General features: G+C 38.5%; 1 long non-coding RNA gene across 1 annotated transcript in view; it reads right to left on the bottom strand.

The window, feature by feature from the left end:
* LOC140850614 (uncharacterized) overlaps nt 1-17638 on the bottom strand; it is a 56597-nt gene extending 38959 nt beyond the window's left edge. Inside the window, exons 1-3 of the long non-coding RNA XR_012133561.1 lie at nt 17514-17638; nt 15446-15565; nt 6153-6219 (exon numbers count right to left, since the gene is read on the bottom strand). This is a non-coding gene — a long non-coding RNA (uncharacterized lncRNA). The remainder of the gene's footprint in view (nt 1-6152; nt 6220-15445; nt 15566-17513) is intronic.
* Between the last annotated feature and the right edge of the window lie 704 nt (nt 17639-18342).

An 18342-nucleotide genomic window follows, 5' to 3' on the forward strand; every position in this document is an offset into this window, starting at 1 on the left:
AATGCACTAAATGTGGGTCCCACCTATACATTCTCTTAGGATTCTGCTTAGAGTCTCCAAAATTCTGTTAATGTGTTCATTCTGCTGTCTCCCTCCTCTGTCACATTCTAGGTCCTCCTTGTAGGTTAATGACTTAAGAAATTGCCTTTCTCAGCTTGCCTTTTCTAAGAAATTGCCCATTCCACTCGAACCATTCCAAATATGTTAATTAATTTTTACTGACTGCTTGATTACTTCTACAATATCTGTGTGAATATATATATTTTTTCAATGTTTTTACCTAGTCCCCCAAAAGGTGGATAATAGTGAAAAATTATTAGAAAATGTCTACAGTTCCTGGATTATAGCCTTCAACTATCATATACCTGGCATATATAGGAATTATATTACTGGGAGAACTGCACAACCTACAGTGGCCAGTTGTTAGCCAGGCTGCCAGAAAGCAATGTCTTCCTTTCTGAAATTACATTGTTATTGCTCCTGATGTTTTATTTGTCCTAAAGGTTAAACTTTTGCTGCCCTTATAAAGTTATATGTCATTCTTTGAAAGTCATATCTGAAAAATGCTGAATTCAGAATTTCATTGCTGTATAACTTACTAGTGGAAAGAGAAAGAGTCATTCTTTACATTCTGCTCTCTCAGTGAAAAGGGATCATTTAGAAACAGTAGCATCCACTTTTCTAAACAGGGGAGTTATTTCCAACCTGGAAATATGTTTGCGAGTAAACCAAAAATGCAATGTTTTTTTACTGAGCCAAGAACCATTTGAAGTGTGGTCTGAAACCAAAAGACAGGGGAAAGGAGTAAAGGAGAATTTCTGCAATTGATTTTAACTAGAAAGAAAAAAATTAAACATGCTCAAACTATGGCCTTTTGAAAGTTATTTCGAATCTATCCAAACAACAAATGTTTTTCAGCTGACTTGTAAGGACCTGTTAAATTCAGAATTTCTACAAATAGTCCTGCGGGCTGAAACAAACAGGTAGACTCGTTTCAACTTGTCCTACTTGTGAGCATTTCTGAAAACATACCTTCAGAAATAATGACATATTTTAGCAAGCACCATTCTTCCTTTTTCTGAAACGATTAAGTTATTATAAGCTACATACATAATCCCTGAATTAATACTATGCTATTTTCAAAGTCAACAGTCTTGTTAATTTGCATGAGTTTCTGTTTTCCTTTGGAATAAACATATCCTGGATGTTTCCCAGCATGCTCTTGCAAACATATCTCCTTCTAATTACCCTGACCATAGAATTGGTTCAGCAGACTCAATGCAAGGAAAAGAAAGCTGCTCTTATTCCAGGGGGTGGGTGGTAAGGAACTATTGGAACTTGCCTTAAGATATTTCTACTTTGGTGAATACTAATTTTCAGCTGGGGCACAGTTCATTTATCTTCCTTCCCTCTGGAAAACTGGAAATAACAATATTTTATGTCAGACTATATGAGTCACACCACTATAATACAAAATCATAGAGTATTAATGCATGAAGGAATCTCTGATACTCTAGTCCATATGTCCAATTCTACAGATAAGAAAACTGAGTTATAAATAGACTAAACATTTTATAGCTTAGTAATAAAAAAATAAGGTCTGGAAATGGGGTCTCCTAATACTTTTCTCTGCTACAGTCTTTTCATTGTGTTGGCTTGCAACTCATGATCACTTGGTGTTCATTATAGTTCATGTGTCAAATTTAATTTATTCCTCTTTTTTTAGTTAAAACAAACTCTCTATGTCTAATACGATTAATTTATTAGCTATGGTTATTCCATTTCTCTAATACAGCTGTATGCTATATTTCATTCATTTAATTTAAACATGAGTCTACCAGTTGGTATCATGGTCTGGCTGCTCAAAATGTCAATGGAAGGTCAACATCAATTTGGATGACTTTTAGCTTCAGGATTTGGTCAAATGGACACAGGAACTCTGGGGAGATGAGTGGGGTAAAGCAGAGTCTCTAGTGACCTCTAGGTTTATCAAAATGGGCTCTATGTGGATCAGAAAACAGAGATCCAGTTGTATCTCAGAAATGGGAAACAGGCCTCAAACAAAGAAGGCAGACATAATGAAATCACTACTTTGCTCTTTTTCTTTTCTCCTTGTGAGGAAGATACTGGTCAGTCTCCAGAGCTCTTTGTCCATCCCTGCCTCTTGTCTAAATTTCTTGACAGCTTTTCTCAATCAGCATCATCTGGTCATATCTGTAATATCATCCGGTCATAAGCATCATCATTCTATATAGCATCCTCGGAATCCCATATCCCAAATTCAGAAATACTGTTCCAGAAAGGATAGAAGGAACTCTCAGGAGCTCTGTAGACCAGCTACTACTCTTGTTGGACACAGAAACAGCAATGGCATCTCAATAAAACACTCAGATGGTGAAGAAGCAGAAGCAGCAGGGCTTAGACAGAGGAAGAAGGGAATCTGGCAGTCTGTCTCTTATCTTATGACTAAGGTTACTGGGAATCTGGAACATCTTCTGTGCTTGATGGGTTAGCACTGAATTTTAGGGGAGCCCTGGCTTCTCCAGACATTCATATGAGACTGGTTTTCCACCATAACTCTTTTTTTAACTAAAATATAGTTGATATACATTATAACATTGGTTTTAACTACAAAACATAGTGATTCAATTATACGCATTATGGAACGCTCATCGTTGTAAGTGTAGTTACCATCTGCCAATATACAAAGATATTACAATATCATTGATGAATATTCCCTATGCATACTTCCATCCTCAGGACTAATTTACTTTATAATTGAAATTTATCTCCTCCACCTATTTCGCCCATCCTCCACCCGTTCCCTATTCTGCCACTGCCCTTTCTCAACATCCTACTTGAGTGTCCTATCCTCCTTTTTCTATATCACACTGGGGACTTGAACATTTATGATAGACTCTCACCTCCTGAACCCTTGTCCAATGACTACTTGTCATGCAATTGAACTAGAATGGCCATTCATTTGTTTGGAATTGAGTTCTAATTGTCATTGTCAAACTCCCCTTAAGACTGCTGTTCCCATGTCCAGATTTACCCCAAACTCCTCCCATCTCTATGATCTTTCACCCTCAGCATGCTGTGGGGCCAGTGTGTAAACATCTGGTTAAGAGTCTGGAGATAGAAAACTGGCTTACCTTAACCTTGCCCACATGTGGTCTATATTCTTCAAAGACAAAGATCATAGTCTCCCCTGGAAAAGTAGCCACTGTCCAAACTGTACCTTTTTTACCTGCTGAGAGCCATCCAATACCTTTAGATCAATGGTCTTCAAAATGGAGTGCAAGCACTACAGCAAAGTGCGAGCTGATGCATTTGGACCAGGTGGGGTAGGAAACATTAAGACTGCCACTTGTAACTATTTTTATCTCTTATTTTTTTATTTTCTACTCTTACAACACTGAACAAAGTAGTTAGCATATTAGTATAGTAGCATCTATGTATAATTTACAAATAAATAGCATATATTAGAGGTGAAGGAAAATTCTTACTGATAAAAGTGCTTGGCCAATACCTTTGTAGGCTACTCCTTTACTGTAGCAAGCACTGGCTGACCCAGAGTAAGTAATCAATAAATCATATTTGAGTGATTGGTTGAGTGATGGATAAACAAAGCACACAAAACTATTGTGCTCTGGTGCATTCTTAGAGTCTTTTTTCTTCATCAGCCCAATTACCCCCAGTTCAACTTTTAGTATCGTCCATGCCTACAACTGTTCAGGAAAGAGGAATTTTGTCATCAAGAGCAACCTGTGTCAGTAGGTTGGCAACTCATGGGATTATAGTGATATAGATGAAACTAATGAAAAGTCAAAATTGGTGAGCAAGTCTCAACTGAGATCTGAGTGAGCCTCAGGATGCATTTTCCTTGAATTCATGGGGCTTTGATTTTCTTATTTCACAATTACTGAAAAAGTCAATATCCCAATACTCAGATAAAGTAGGTAAAGAAGAAATCTTATCAGAATAGCTTATTCTTTGCCATGATATTTTGGAATATTCTATTTGACTTAAAATATCCACATGTAGGCAGGGGTAAACAGTGAAATTCTGAGTCTAGAATTTAAATGAAGCCTAAAATGTCAGATTGATTGTCCTTGAAGCTGTCACATGCATGTTCTATACTCAGTGTAGACTCCCCTCATGGGTCTCACAAAGGTAAGTTATATAATTTTAACAATAATACAAACTAAGGGGAATGGAAAATAATTAATTTAATATAAAATACCTCAATGTAAAATATAAATATTGTAATGTAGTATAAATGCACAATGATTTGGAATTTGGCCAAGGACTATATTTAAAACACGATATCGATAGCATTAAATGAGTTAACTCTATGTGACCAGCCAAGTCTCTTTAACTGAAGGTGAAATTGTTACTTTCTTTTCACCATTTTAATCAAACTATCTCTAATTCTATTTTGAGTTACAAACATCCAATGAGAGAGAGAACTTAATAACAGATATCTACAGAAAATTTATACATTTTCATGGAAATTAGATTCTGTAAGTACAGGTATCTGTGGAAATATTCTTGATATGAGGATATGGGGACTCATATAGGTCTCTGGAAAATACCTCACTTCCAGAACTATAGTGATAATCCTATTATGGAGTACCTAAAATGTGTTAGGCTTTATACTACGTAATTTACCTAATTTTCTCATTAAGTCTTTGCAATAATCCAACAGGATTGGAAACTGAAATTTTGAGAGATTTTAAAGGCTTGCTAAAGGTCACAAAGCTTGGAAGTGGTGATGCCAGGTATTAATGGTAGATTCATCTCATTCCAAATCCTCTTTTCTTTAAAATTAAATCTCATTTACTAACAATTTTTTAATTATTTAAAACCCAAGAACTATGACAATGATAAGAGTACTTAATCCCAAATGTCATAAATCTGGGCATTTCCAAGGGGAAAAGCCATGGGGGTTAGAAGAATGTGGTGAGTAACATAACTAAATTGCTTAACACAGCAAAATATACAAAGTGAAGCTTTTCCCAAGATATTTGGTGGTAACATGGCAGTGAGAGGTAATGGCAAGAGTTGAATGATGGATGTGAAAGCACCTAGGGAAGAAAAAATCTTGTGAATCTGTCATGAAGGGTGACCTCTGGAGGGTGGGGGTGAGAGGGATCCTTGGTTTTTACCACAGTAAGTAAAGGAGCCATGGTTTTCAGTGCCTGAGAAAACAGAGGGAGTCTCAGCGACAAGGCCGTGGGGGAGAAGCATATTCCCCGATTATGAGAGAGGAGCCGAGGCCTGGAGAGAGTAAAAGAGAAGGAATCAGTGTGGGAAGGATGGGGGGTTTGAGAAGAGCAAGATCTGAGAAGCTAAGACAAAACACCCTTTAAAGAAAGTCAATCCTCTACAGAGACCACCCCTCACATGCTGATCCCACTTAGTGAACATCTGCACACCTTTCCTATTTGAGAGCAATCTCATTGCAGGTGGGAGATGAGGGTGACACTCCTTCCTCTGACTGCTGGAGCACCGCCAGGCCCATGACCTCCAGGCAGCTAGTCAGCAGCTCCTCCGGCTCTTCCCATCTTCAGGGAGTGACCAAAATGAGTGGCGTCAGTTAGAGATGATTCACAGTAGTGGTCAGGAAATTCATTTCCGAGGGCAATGGGCTCATCAGCGGCATCCTTTGATAGACGAGCTTTGTGGCAGAGATTTGCCTGCATCAGCCCCCTTTGGTTCCTGCCATTCCTGGCTCTATATCTCCATTCCTGCTGATACCCTTCCAGAAAATCCCTAAGCCAAAGTTAGTTTCTGTTGCTTGCAACAAGAATCATGATTATTACACACTGAAATGGATGTTCATGATGAAAAGATGCCTCAGAGATTTAAAATTAAAGCTTCTCCTGAGAAATATTCAGAATAACTCAGATGAAGACTGAATCGTATCCCAAACCATGATTTGAAGAACATCCAGGATCTATGAAGGGGGAAAGAAATGGGCAGGAACAAGCCCTACAAACAACCCATTGAAACTAAGGGAATATGGACTATCCATCAGGTCTGTATCAGGTATTACTGTGGGAAGCAGGAGAGTCCCTTCTCCCTGTGGCTCCCAGTGACCCCCTTGGGACCACCACTGGTGGCTCAGTTATTGTACCTGTCCTTACCTTCTCTGTGTAGGTGAACAGTCTCAAGCTCCCCAGTCAATGACTGTAGACTGAAATCTACACAGATCTGGAAAGGAGACAGAAACAGACCCAAGGTTAATCCTGCTACTTTATAAACATCATTTACAACATGTTCCAGAGAAGACTGTCTTGGGAAATTACCATAGTCATATTGACTCTGTAGAAATCTGTAACTGAACTTCCCAAAATAGGAACACACAACTGAATTCTATAATTAATCCACATTGTGGCAGTTTGTGAATTATAAGTTATAAACTCAATATTGAGTACAGCAGTCCTGCTGCTCCCAGAATGTTAATTTTCATGGTTCAATCCCTATAGCAACCTTTCCATTGCTAAATGCCTGAATTCCTCACAACAGAACCTTTCTTGGCAGTGAAAAACTTTGCGAACTAGTATTTCATTTGAGCCTCTGAATAACTCTACAGGGTTAAAATGATTCTCTTTTGAAGGCCAGGAAACTGAGACTCAGGGTGACCAAGAGCCTTTTTCCAACATTGCATAGCTGGTACATGGCAATTCCAGGAAAGAAATTCACTGTTTTTAAGCAGAGTTTATGATATTGTTACAGAGTTAATGATGTTTGTTTTCCTACAGATCTGTGCATTATGATTATTGTCCTTCTGAAGCAAATATAAGACATTCTGATAGATGGATATCAGAAAGTCATGCTGACTAAAATCACTTCTCTTACAGAGGACTGAGGACCACTCTTAGTAGCACACTGCTGTGTGTTAAGCACTTTTTTCTCTCTTTGCCTGCCTTTTTAAAAATGCAAATAAATGCCCCTGAAAGGATAACATTGTATCAAGGATTTTTTCGTATTGCTTCCTCCAACATCTGGTTAGCCAACAACAGCAAGGAAACAAAAACAAAGCCAAAGATGTAAGAAGACACTTAAAGGCTGAAAGAGAAAGGCGATTAGAAGACAAACATCTACTCTTCACAACTCCCAGGATCATAAGGAGCTGCCTCACTCTCTTCCACCTGCCCCATGTGCCCAGTCTCCTGCCCAGACATCGCAGTGGAGATGCTAGAATCCTGCAAGTTCCCAAACTTATCTTCATCCATGAAACTACTGCTCTTAATTCTGGGGCACATAAAAATAGAGGCAGATGACCAAGCCTACAAATGGTCGCTATACTGTGTTCCTTATACTGAGGGAGTAAAGAGATGGGGTGGTCACACCCACCTGCAGAAACCTCCACAGGAAGCCCCCAAAACTCACAGAAGACTGGATGCAGCTGATTCATGAGTATTATTCTCAGAAAATTCTTCCTGAATAACCTACCAAGACACACCCTATTTTACAAAACAGTGAATGCACATCACCTACAGAAGTCCTTCCTCTTCTACAAAGCTGAAACCCAGAGGCGAAGCTACTTTCAGTGGAGCTCAGGAATAGTTTAGCCTTTCTTAGTGGAATCTTGGGACATCAGAGCCTCTGAGTTCCAGGTCTGCCCCTTCTATCATCTCTTCATAGTTTCAATATCCAAATGAATCCCTGCCTGTAGGCAACCCACAACCAACTTTCATTGACGTGCAAGACTTGCATGCTATTAAGATAGCTTTTCTGACATTAAGGTCTGGTATTAGTTTATTAAAATATTAAATATTAGACCACTTTGTAAGTTGCAAATTCCTTCACTTTTTCCTTTTGTCCCTATGTTAAAGGGAATAAAGATGTTTTCTTTTAGCTTTTTTTAGATAAACCTGAAAACAAAAATATTGATTTCTTTAAAGAGAAAAAAAACTGGTCCTTGATTGAAATCATTAGAAAATAAAAATTGTATTTAAACATTATATATGCAGTTAATTTAAATAAAAATTGTAAGTTTCATTCTCCAAATATAGAGATAAATGAGAAAAGTATAAAAACAAACAGACTGAGAAGCCAAAAACACATAGAATATTTTTATTAATGCAAAAGAACAAATGATATAACTCATGGAGGTTTTTTTTGTAAAATTGTTTAATCAGGAGTCCGAGGCTCCAGTACTGCTGACCAGCGGACTCAGACCCTCCCCTAACATCCATCTGCACTGTGACTTGGATCCGTAACGCATCCTGCTGAGCATTGATTCTCAACCACCAATCTACACAGGAGACTTGCAAGCCCCTCAGGAGGAAGGGAGGAAGGAGGAAGGCTCGGGGCTCCATGGAGATGTGCGTGAGCAGAAATACACATGTGGTGGAGTAGCTGCTGGGTGGAGGTAAGATTGCATAAAAAGAGCCGTGGCTTCCTGAGAGGGGCACACGTTACAGGGTGGAGGAGGAAGGATCAGTGAATTAAAAAGAGCCTCCAGGATGAAAGAGGTAGAGGACTCAGGTTCTGAGCCCACCATGTGGCTTAAAAGGAACCCATCACAATCCTGTCACCGGGGGGGCTCAGCTGCACCTCCAGAGAAAAGGTGTGTATGTCTGTGTGTGTGGGTGACCTGAAAAGCAGTGTCACTAAAAACTACAGCACTTTGCACTGCAGGCAGCTTTGCTGTGGGACACTACTTAATACAAAAGGCAGAAATAAAAAATAGGCCTTCATTTTGTAAAAACATTGCTGAATTAGAAATGGTTGGAATATACAATCTGTATCACAATGACAGGAGATAACCCTAAGATGAACTGCCACTCTATATTGCTGTCAGAAGAGGCAGCCTGGACTCCTTTCCACAGCAGAAAGAGGACTTCGATGATACAAATGAGGTCAACAGCCACTCAAGATTCTGACATGTCTACATGGCTGTAAGAAAGATCAACAATGGTGCAGCTTGGTCTTTAGAACAACAGCTCAGCTTCCACTTGCCAGCAAGTGGAGAAAGGCAAGGGAGAAGACACAGAGAATTCTTCAGACAAAGGTTGCAGCTCTGGAGCTTTTGACAAATTTTCCAGGAACCACCACCACAAAGAGCTGGAGATCTTATTAGATGGCTCCAGGTGAGGGAGCCATCATCATTTGAACCATCACTGAAGTAAATGTGGCCTCATTTATATGCACACTCTATTAGGCTGAAAACATAGCAGCTACTCAATAATCTTGTTTCCTAGTGTGTCCCACTGCCCTACTATGTGGAAGGTCAAAGGGTGCCTGATACAACTCAGTCATGAAAATCATGTGTTATCCAAGACAGTTTTCCTTTTTCAATAACTATTTTCTATAAATGAGTCCTTTTATTTTTGTATGCTGAAAATTTCTCCATTTGTGTGGCAATGTTTCTATGTAGCTCCTAGTAGAACATTCTTTCAGATCCCAACATTTAATATGATTGATATATACAAATACTTCTTAGCATTGTTGGATCATTAGCCCCTTGAACGAGTGACTGAAGATACGGACCTCCTTCCCAAAAGAAGGCACATGGATGTGTAACCCTAGAGCAGTCCGACTCACAATGCCCTTCAGTACTTCCTCTGCTCCAATATCTTTCTCACACCTACAGTCTCTCATGTAGGTGAAATCGAGCCGGCACCCAGCATCAACAGCTTTCTCTGCCTCTTACATCCCTCTCCATCCTTCTCACAAACTCAGACTTTCTCTAGTTTATTATTTACACTTGTCTCCAGGAGGCCCTTCATCTGGATTCCCGGTTATAATGGGGAGCTTAGCAACTGACTTAGGTGGAAGGGCGTTCTTCCTCTGTGTTTTCCTACCTGTTTAGCCTCGTCTTTCTCATCACATTTGTCTGATTTTGCATCCTAATATTAAGTACGAGGGTGGAAAAGACAGACCTTCCTTGAGAGAGGGGGAAGAGAAAGAATCCAAACAGACAAATACCTAATTCCTTTATGGGAGTGGAAATGCCCTGTCATTCCCAGATGTCAACACAGTTGTGCTTATCTTATTTCCATGTGCACAAACCTTTAAACACAAATGGAAAATGATGTCCCTTCTAGGAGTATGGTGATGGGGGTGGAAATAAGGAAGTCTCAGGTCAAGGTCAAGACTGACATATTTCTTGAATCTTCAGTTTTTCTCTAACTGGCTATTAGGCTGAAGATTAATTTTATCCAAGAAAAAATTATTTAGAAAACTGTCCGTAGTCTAGCACCCCAAGTAATCATATCTGTAGTTTGCTTTCAAACTCTAGAACACCACAAATATATCAAAAATGCTGGGATACAACCCATACATATTAAGAAAAAGATCAATAGGATAATAAGCTGCATCTCAAAGGCATGTAAAAAATCAGAAAATATTCCACCTTGCAGGAGGTCTGGATGAATGTCACAGAGAGCAAACCCTGAAGAAGTCAAAGTATCTTTCTAACTATGGAATCAGACATCTCTGTCTTCTCTTTATACTCTTCTCCCTGGCTGAAACTCTGACTGAATTAGGTTACCAGAGGAACATTTGGGATGTTTGGATTCCAAATCCGCCTTGGAGGTTTGGATTGCTGATTGAACTATTTTACTTAGAAATAGTTATGTGCATTCATTATTGCATCATACTTTCACTTAACAATACTTATTAACCATCTTTAAGCACCATATTAGCTGCTGAGGCCATAATGATTATCATGATTTGGTCTTGATCCTCAAGGGCAGGATAATCTAAAAGGCGTTACATCTAGTAAAGAGGCAATTAGGTGAACCCTTATGAAGAACCCCTACCCCTGCATTGGAGCACTGAAAGAGGCTTCTTTGAAGTATATCTAAGCTGAGAGCTGCAGGATGATTGAGAGTTAGTTGAGTGAAGATAAGGAGAGTGGACCAGACAGACTTATTCCCTGGAAAGGTGTGTTTGAAGCAAAGAATACTTGATGAAAATGTGTATCTTCAAATCTAGCCTGTGAAGCAAGACTATACAGGATGGTGGAGAGGAAAAAGATCAAATTGGGATGCTTTAATCATGGGCTAACATAGGGTTGAATTTACACTAAATGTAAAGCTCAATATGGACATGAAATTGGCTCAGTATGTAGGAGAGATGATAGCATTGAGCAGACATCCAGCATGTCTTTGTTGACCTGATATAAGAAGGAATAAAGAAAGATCTTTTTTTTTATTCTGGATAGTTGATTTCTAAGCAGTATTGAGTAGTTTGCTATGATCAGTAAATGACTGATTCTTATATATTTTTTGCCTTGGAAAGCTTTATTGTTTTGCTTAAACATTATAAATTCATAGGTATTAATGTAGATTCTGATACTAAAGATAAATTATATCTAAATTATCTACACCCTTGGATTATCCATTCTGTTCAGTTCTTTTGACTTACTACCTCTGTTAATAGGTATAATTAGATGATGATAGTGAGAGTCATCTGTATAATTAAAAATCCTCTTGGAGAAATCGATTCTTTCATTCCAAAAATACTGGAAATATCAAATCATAGCATCTTCTGGAATGATCATCAAAGGAATAAAGTCTACTGGAGAATTGAAACCCAGTGCTCAGGACTCAGGTGATCTACAACTGGTTTACTACTTAGCCTCAAAGAAACTCTTATCTTATGGTTTTAAGGAAACACTACTCTCTTCTAACAATTTATTTCTTCTTCTATTCAGTATTGGAAGAATTTACATTCCTCAGAGTTATGTATCTTCTTTAACTAGAATCAGCTATTGCTTTATCTTTTATATTGAAATTGTTATGGAAAAACTAAGCAGGAATGCAAACTATGTTAATTTGTTCCAAAGCTGAGATCTTTCTAAGCAGGGAAGTACTAGGATTGTAGGGATTCTTTTTCCCTGCTCCTTAGAGTATCAAATTTTCACTTTGAAACAACTTCGGTAAGTAGAAGTCCCCCAGAGTAACAGTGAATGATGTTTCTGACCCTCTAAAGATACTTGAATTATTTAACAATTTGTAACATGAAGTGGGTCCAGACATAATCCAGTCCTTGATTTCTTATATAATTGTGCCCAGCACAAAGCCTTTCTTCAATGGCTGCATTCTGGTTTAAGGGCTCATTATCGGGAGAATATTTACAGCCAAGGCTTTGCCTAAATCAGAGCAGAATATACTGCTAACCCCTTCTATGGGGACCCAGAAGTATATAGTCTTCCACTTTTCTTAACCTCAGTGTCTTCACCTAGAAAATATTACAGAATTTCAGGAAAGCAAACGTAAATTTAGAAAACTCATTTTGAGTCTTTGTTCTGCCACTTACCAACTGTGTATTCTTAAAAATTCATTTAAAATAAGTTTTATTATCCCGATTTTACTGATGGTGAAGCTAACACCTACCCCACAGGGTTGTAGAATTAATGAGATAAAAAAAAACACAATGCTTCACAAAGTAGTCTTGTATGGCTTTACTGGGTAGTTTCCTTTGCCAAAGCTGGAACGTGTAAACATGCTTTCAAATGAGCAATACAAGGCTTGACATTATTAAATTAGTCCTTTAACTCTCTAATACACATTTTGTTTACTCTTTCAATAAACAAATATGTCTTAACTATATATTTCTAACTTTTAATCACCAGGGAGAATTTAAGGCGTTGAGAATAGTGCGGCACTCAAGCCAAACAGACTACATATCGTTGGTGACAAGCTGTGGCTCCTCAGATACACAGAGTGGGCCACATGTCATCAAGACATCAAGGGTCAATTTGTACATAAATTTTTCATTAGTCTAAGCCTTTCAAGCCACACATTGAGACCAAATTCTGAGTTAATTGAACTGTCAGAACTGTATGCCATCTCAAGAATGCTTTGTAAGTAGCACTGTTCTGTAAAAATAACTTTGTCTTATATTTAAGAAAAAAACCTGAAAGATCTCAGAATGCCATTTCTTTCCAAAAGAGTAGCCATATTTGAATTATCTTAGCAGCTTGCTGAGAGAGTGCAAAGCTAACAAGAATCAAAACAGACTCTTTACATAGTTTGTTTGGGTCTAGAGGAAATCTGTCCATGAGCTTTTGTGAAGGGGCCAACATGTCAGCATATGCCTGACTACACTGAGTTTATCTTTCAATTGATTTAGTCCATTCTGGGGAATCAAGATGATGCAAGAGTGTGGCACATAATCAAGCTCTTTCTTTTTTCATTGACAGAGATGATAGAAATGCCCTTATTCTTGTAGATTATTTGATTAGAAATAATAGAGTCAGAGACTATGCTTAAATTCTTACTACAGTTATTTTGTTCATGCTTTAAGATGTTATTATATATATGTGTGTGTGTGTGTGTGTGTGTATATATATATATACATATATGGTGTAAGTTTTGCAGCAGTAATGGTTGTCAACAGGGAAGAGTTGGGAGTGATCCATAACTCTGTTGCCTTGGGGTTTACACACAATTTCCTAGAACATGTGTTCTATTAATGGAGTCTGAAATGAGGTCTTGCTTGGCCTTCTAAAAATGCTTGAAACTGAGTGGCAAAGGTGGCGGACATTACTTCTGAGGAATTCTCGCAGACAACTCTTAATCTTGGACATTCCAAGAAAATGTCATCCTCTGTTCAACTTTTCTATTTCTTTGAAGTATGTTGGTACACATATGCACCCTCAGCAAGGGTATGACCTGAGGCTAAATCAATGTCATGCAGCTGAGTGGATGGCACCTTAGGTGTCTTTTTCTCCAGGTTATTTGTACAAGCCATGACCACAGGACTCTAGAGAGCATGACAGCAGATGCCAGACAGGCACACCCATACCTGACCAGGGAATGATGTGGTCAGCAGCATGGCCTTATATAGAAACACATGGAGCACTGCTGGGGCCACTGAAATAGATGGGGTGGGGGAAAGGTCAAGGGAGCTGAGGTCTCACAGAAGCAACAGAGGCATGTTAAGGTAGTGAAACGCCAGTGCAAGGTGGTATAAATGCCCATTTCCATCTTACTCTTATCCACAAACTACTGAAACCTGGTGGCATATAGTTAAACATAAAGTCAACAAATATTATTTGAGAACCTAATATGCCCAAGATACACACACACACACACACACACACACACACACACACACACACACACACACAGAGTTAATTGTAGAAGATCTTAAATAAGGTTTAGGGATAGAAAAAGAATTTTAAAATAAGGGGGATTAGCATCTAACAAACTGTGCGTGCTAATTTTGTTTCTGGTAGAGCATCTCCTGAATGATATTGGGTCTCTGGATAAAAGGAATTTTATAAATCCCAGGTTTTAATTCTGGCTCTTCTTAGCTGTGATTGTGTTTTCCTATTCATATGTGGTGCATCCTCAGCTATAGAAAAATATAACTCTGGAAGACAGAGGCTGTAGAAAGTCTGAAACCAGAAAAAAAGACATATGCCAGGTCCCTAACAATATGGCTCCCTCTCCATTTCTCCTCTGTTGTTTCCAGCTGTTTCCAAATAAATGCTATGCTAGTCCTGAAGATCAAGGAATTTGTTTATCCACTGGCAGAACTTCCACTGATTTCTTCCCCTTCAGCTCCTGAAAATCCTGGGCTCTCGACCACGTTCTTTGCTTACTTGCTCCCAAAGCTTTTCCTCCCACATCTTCTTTATCCCTCAGTCATGTCTGCCCTCAGCTTTGCCTGAGAGGCAGCCCTCCCTAACTTCTCTTTGATTCCTTCTTCTAATATTCCAGTGGACTTTTCTCTTTCTGATTCTCAAGTAGTAGATTCTTGTGCTGAAGTTGGAGGTGGAGGGCAACATAACATGTTCAGGACCTCTAAGAAGCTGAATGTAGCTGGTGCAGGGCCAAGCAGAGATTTACACAGGATGAGTTAGAGCAATAAGTTTTATTAATTAAAATCTCATGGTTTAGCAGTGAAGTTTTTGAATTTTTATCTTAAGAACAACACAATGTCATTGTAAAATGGGAGGCATAAACAATATATACTGAACATTCATGAAGGAAAGTTGTGTTAGGGAAGATTTTGCAGAGAAAAGAACCTTTAAGTGTGGGTAAAATATGTATTGCCATAAAGGAGGCAGGGATATCATGGATGTAGAAGCCATGTCTAGATGATGCCAAGTTAGTATCTCTGGCTGGAAAGATGTGTTTGGGGAGAGTGGTGAAAAGACAGGTGTGGAAAACCAGAGTAGAGCCATGTTGTGAAAGGCTTCATGCTTACGCTGATGAATTTGTGCTTTATCCTCCAGTACCAGCTTTCTCCCATGCCTTTTACTTATTTGTCTCCCAGAATCAGCTTTGGGTCCTATTTGCTTTCCTTATCCATCTGCCTCATGATGAAGGGGTGCCTGCATCTGTTCTGAGCCTCTTGTCAATTTCTCCATGAGGCAGATGGTCTATTTCTATTTCCAGACTTTGCCAGATCCCCCTGAGTTTTTCATCCTCTCTCCCTGGGGATTTATTGCCAGTGCAGCAACACATACCATGTGGCAGATGAGTTTAGAGAATAAGTTTCAATAGCTGTATTCACCAAGGAGCCATTCCAGCATATTATCTAATGTCTCTTTCAATAGGTATCATCTTCTGATCATAAGAAACAATGCCTAGGAAGAAAGTGAACAAAATTTAGATTGGGATGGAGTCAGTGAAGTTTTCATGGGTTCTCCTTAGAGTTTTTATTGCTCTGTTTTGCTCCCCTGCAATGATTTCTTTATTAGATTCTTCCTTTTGGATGAACCATGAGACAAAGAACCTTAAGATATGAGATGTAGCCCATCTTTGACACTGGGGCCTGTTACCCTGTTCCATATTCCCATACAGCTTTAAATCAGGTATCGCTAACGACAGCCCCCAAATGTTCTAGTCTGACTCTTGAATCACTATGAAAAGCAATATAAGAGCCCTTCCTTATGAGTCAGCCACATTCAGAACCCGCTCTTGCCGATCTGCATTATTAACTTCACCTAGATCTCTCCTATACCAATATGGCAGATTGTATCTTACTAAGCGTATCATGTGTTCATCACATACCCTGGCCATGACATTTCCTTGAGTTCCACAGCAACAAGCTGCTTTTGGGTCTCTTATCAACCATCACAAATTGCATAGTCACCACCAAGGGGAACCAAACAAAACTGGACTGAATCAGTATAAATTCTTTTTCTGCTTAAAAAAACTAAAATCCCTGGATGCTTTCCCTAGAGATGGTAAACCGATGAAAGCTCCATGTGCAAGGGTTGTTGATGTATTTAGTACCAGGATTAGATATTCTCTAGCTGTAGGCAGCCACATGGCTTGACCACTAAGCGTAACATCAACCTCTCACTTTGCATTTTGACATCTACAACTACTAAAAATCAGTTAATTAAGATGCATTCAAACCTTGTCTGAAAGACACTGAGCTCTCACTGATGTGACAGGACAGATTTCTCTCCAGCTGGAATGGGATTTTTGCTGGTAACTAGGCACAGGAGTTTCAAGACTTCTAGCTGAATCTTGAGAGCATGCGATAATCTTGCTTATTTTTTTCCCAGACTACCCCAAGCTTTGAACTTTCCTTGACTAATGGGCTCAGTTGGAAGGCAGACCTAAGAAGAACCAGAGGTGGAATGGAATGGAAGAGAGGAGTATTATACTCAGAAAACAAATCCATGCTCCCTTACAATGGAGAATGGCATCTTTGGGAAAAGATGAAAACTTACTCTCTTCTTTTTTTAAACTTAGACTCTTTCTTCTTTTCAGAGTTATTAAGATATTCACTAGATTTTTTCTAATGTTTTTGAGAACTTTGCCTCAAATATACTACTAAAGAATTAAATATTTTCCTTAAATATTATAGTACTCTTAAAACTCAAGTAAAGAGAAGTATTTATTTGAGGATAACATTTTTAAAGCAGATCAAAAGATTGGCCTGGAGCCCTGGTAGCACACCTTTATAATAGTCACATCCTAGAGCCCATCTTCGTTTCATTTTATGCCATTAGAATCTTGCATTTTTCATTTTAAGAAGTTTTTGATGGAATGTATGCCAACTGACAGTTAAAAAGGAAGAAAAAAATATCAAAAGAGTCACATAGTCCTTCGTCATTTCTATACTTGATTAAAAAGGGATCAGACAGGGAATCCATATGAATACACATCTACACATATTTTTCTGTTTGTATCCCTGGTATTCATAATCTATGGAAGTTTATTTCACATTTACAGAGCTCAAGAGTTAATCTCTTCTAAGTATCTAGATTACTAAGGAGGAGGTGAGAAGACAGAAATGAAAGGACTAACATAGAAAGACATAATTGCAAAAAAGCGAATAATAAAAACACTAGCTTAAAGATATATATGCAACTGTGTGTTCTGAATGAAAACAGTAGTCACATTTTGAATCCCTTAGCTTAGCCAAATTTCCTGGTCCCTCCAAATCTGGCAGAGTGTCTCCCAGAAATATTTCTAAGTTAATCATCCAGGACAGCATTTATCAGTGTCTAGACAAAATCTCCAGAGAGAGGGAAATGAAGCCTTTTCTTACCAGAAGGAGAGAAATTTCGGTCTCACCTTTGCCAGACTCCTGCCTCTTGTCCTTGTGTGTGCTGTTTCATTCTGGCTTCAACCAAAATGTTTGAGAAGTGGATCCTGGTTTGATTTTGAAGACTTGTTTGTTTGTTTGTGGTGTGTGTGTGTGTGTGTGTGTGTGTGTGTGTGTGTGTGTGTGTGAGTGTGGAAATGAAAGGGCGGGGGTTGTAACTGGGTTGAATACTTTTCTGTCTCTGGCAAAGACAAATCCACAAGGGAAGAGTAGACTGAGGCAAGCGTTAACTACCACGGAAATGTGCTCTTGATTTAATTTAACTTTTATAAGCCCAGGATATATTTGAAAGGAAGACGCCTTGGGCTTCTAGGCAAGTGAAGTCAAAAGTAACTTATGATGCTGCTCCTCCCCTGTGTCTTACACTCTATTCTACCTTAAAGAGTACTTACCGCTGCAGAATAGATTACTGACACCAGAATACTGAAAGCCAGGGTATTACAGCCTCCAAGAAGCAAAACCAGCGAGAGAAAATGTCCTTGCTTTTGTCATAGTACATTTTTAGAACTAAGCAGCTGATTTTATTTTCTAATGAAAAATCTGTGAGTAAATTTTAATCATGCTGTGAGGGAAAAAAGCCCATTTGCAATTGAATCCAATTACAACTCATTTGTGATTAAGATTTGGTATTTAATATTGATGGGTTTATATTGTTTTCTTATTGCTGTCTGTGGAGAATTCAATATGAACAATACATTGAACACAAAATACAAAAATGCTATTGTTTCTTTTCTCTATAAATATTGGAGTGGATTTATATTGTAAATATAAAAGAATCACTTGTTGAGAGTATTTTTA

The sequence above is a fragment of the Manis javanica genome, chromosome 7, assembly GCF_040802235.1.
Source record: "Manis javanica isolate MJ-LG chromosome 7, MJ_LKY, whole genome shotgun sequence".
Classification (NCBI taxonomy): domain Eukaryota; kingdom Metazoa; phylum Chordata; class Mammalia; order Pholidota; family Manidae; genus Manis; species Manis javanica.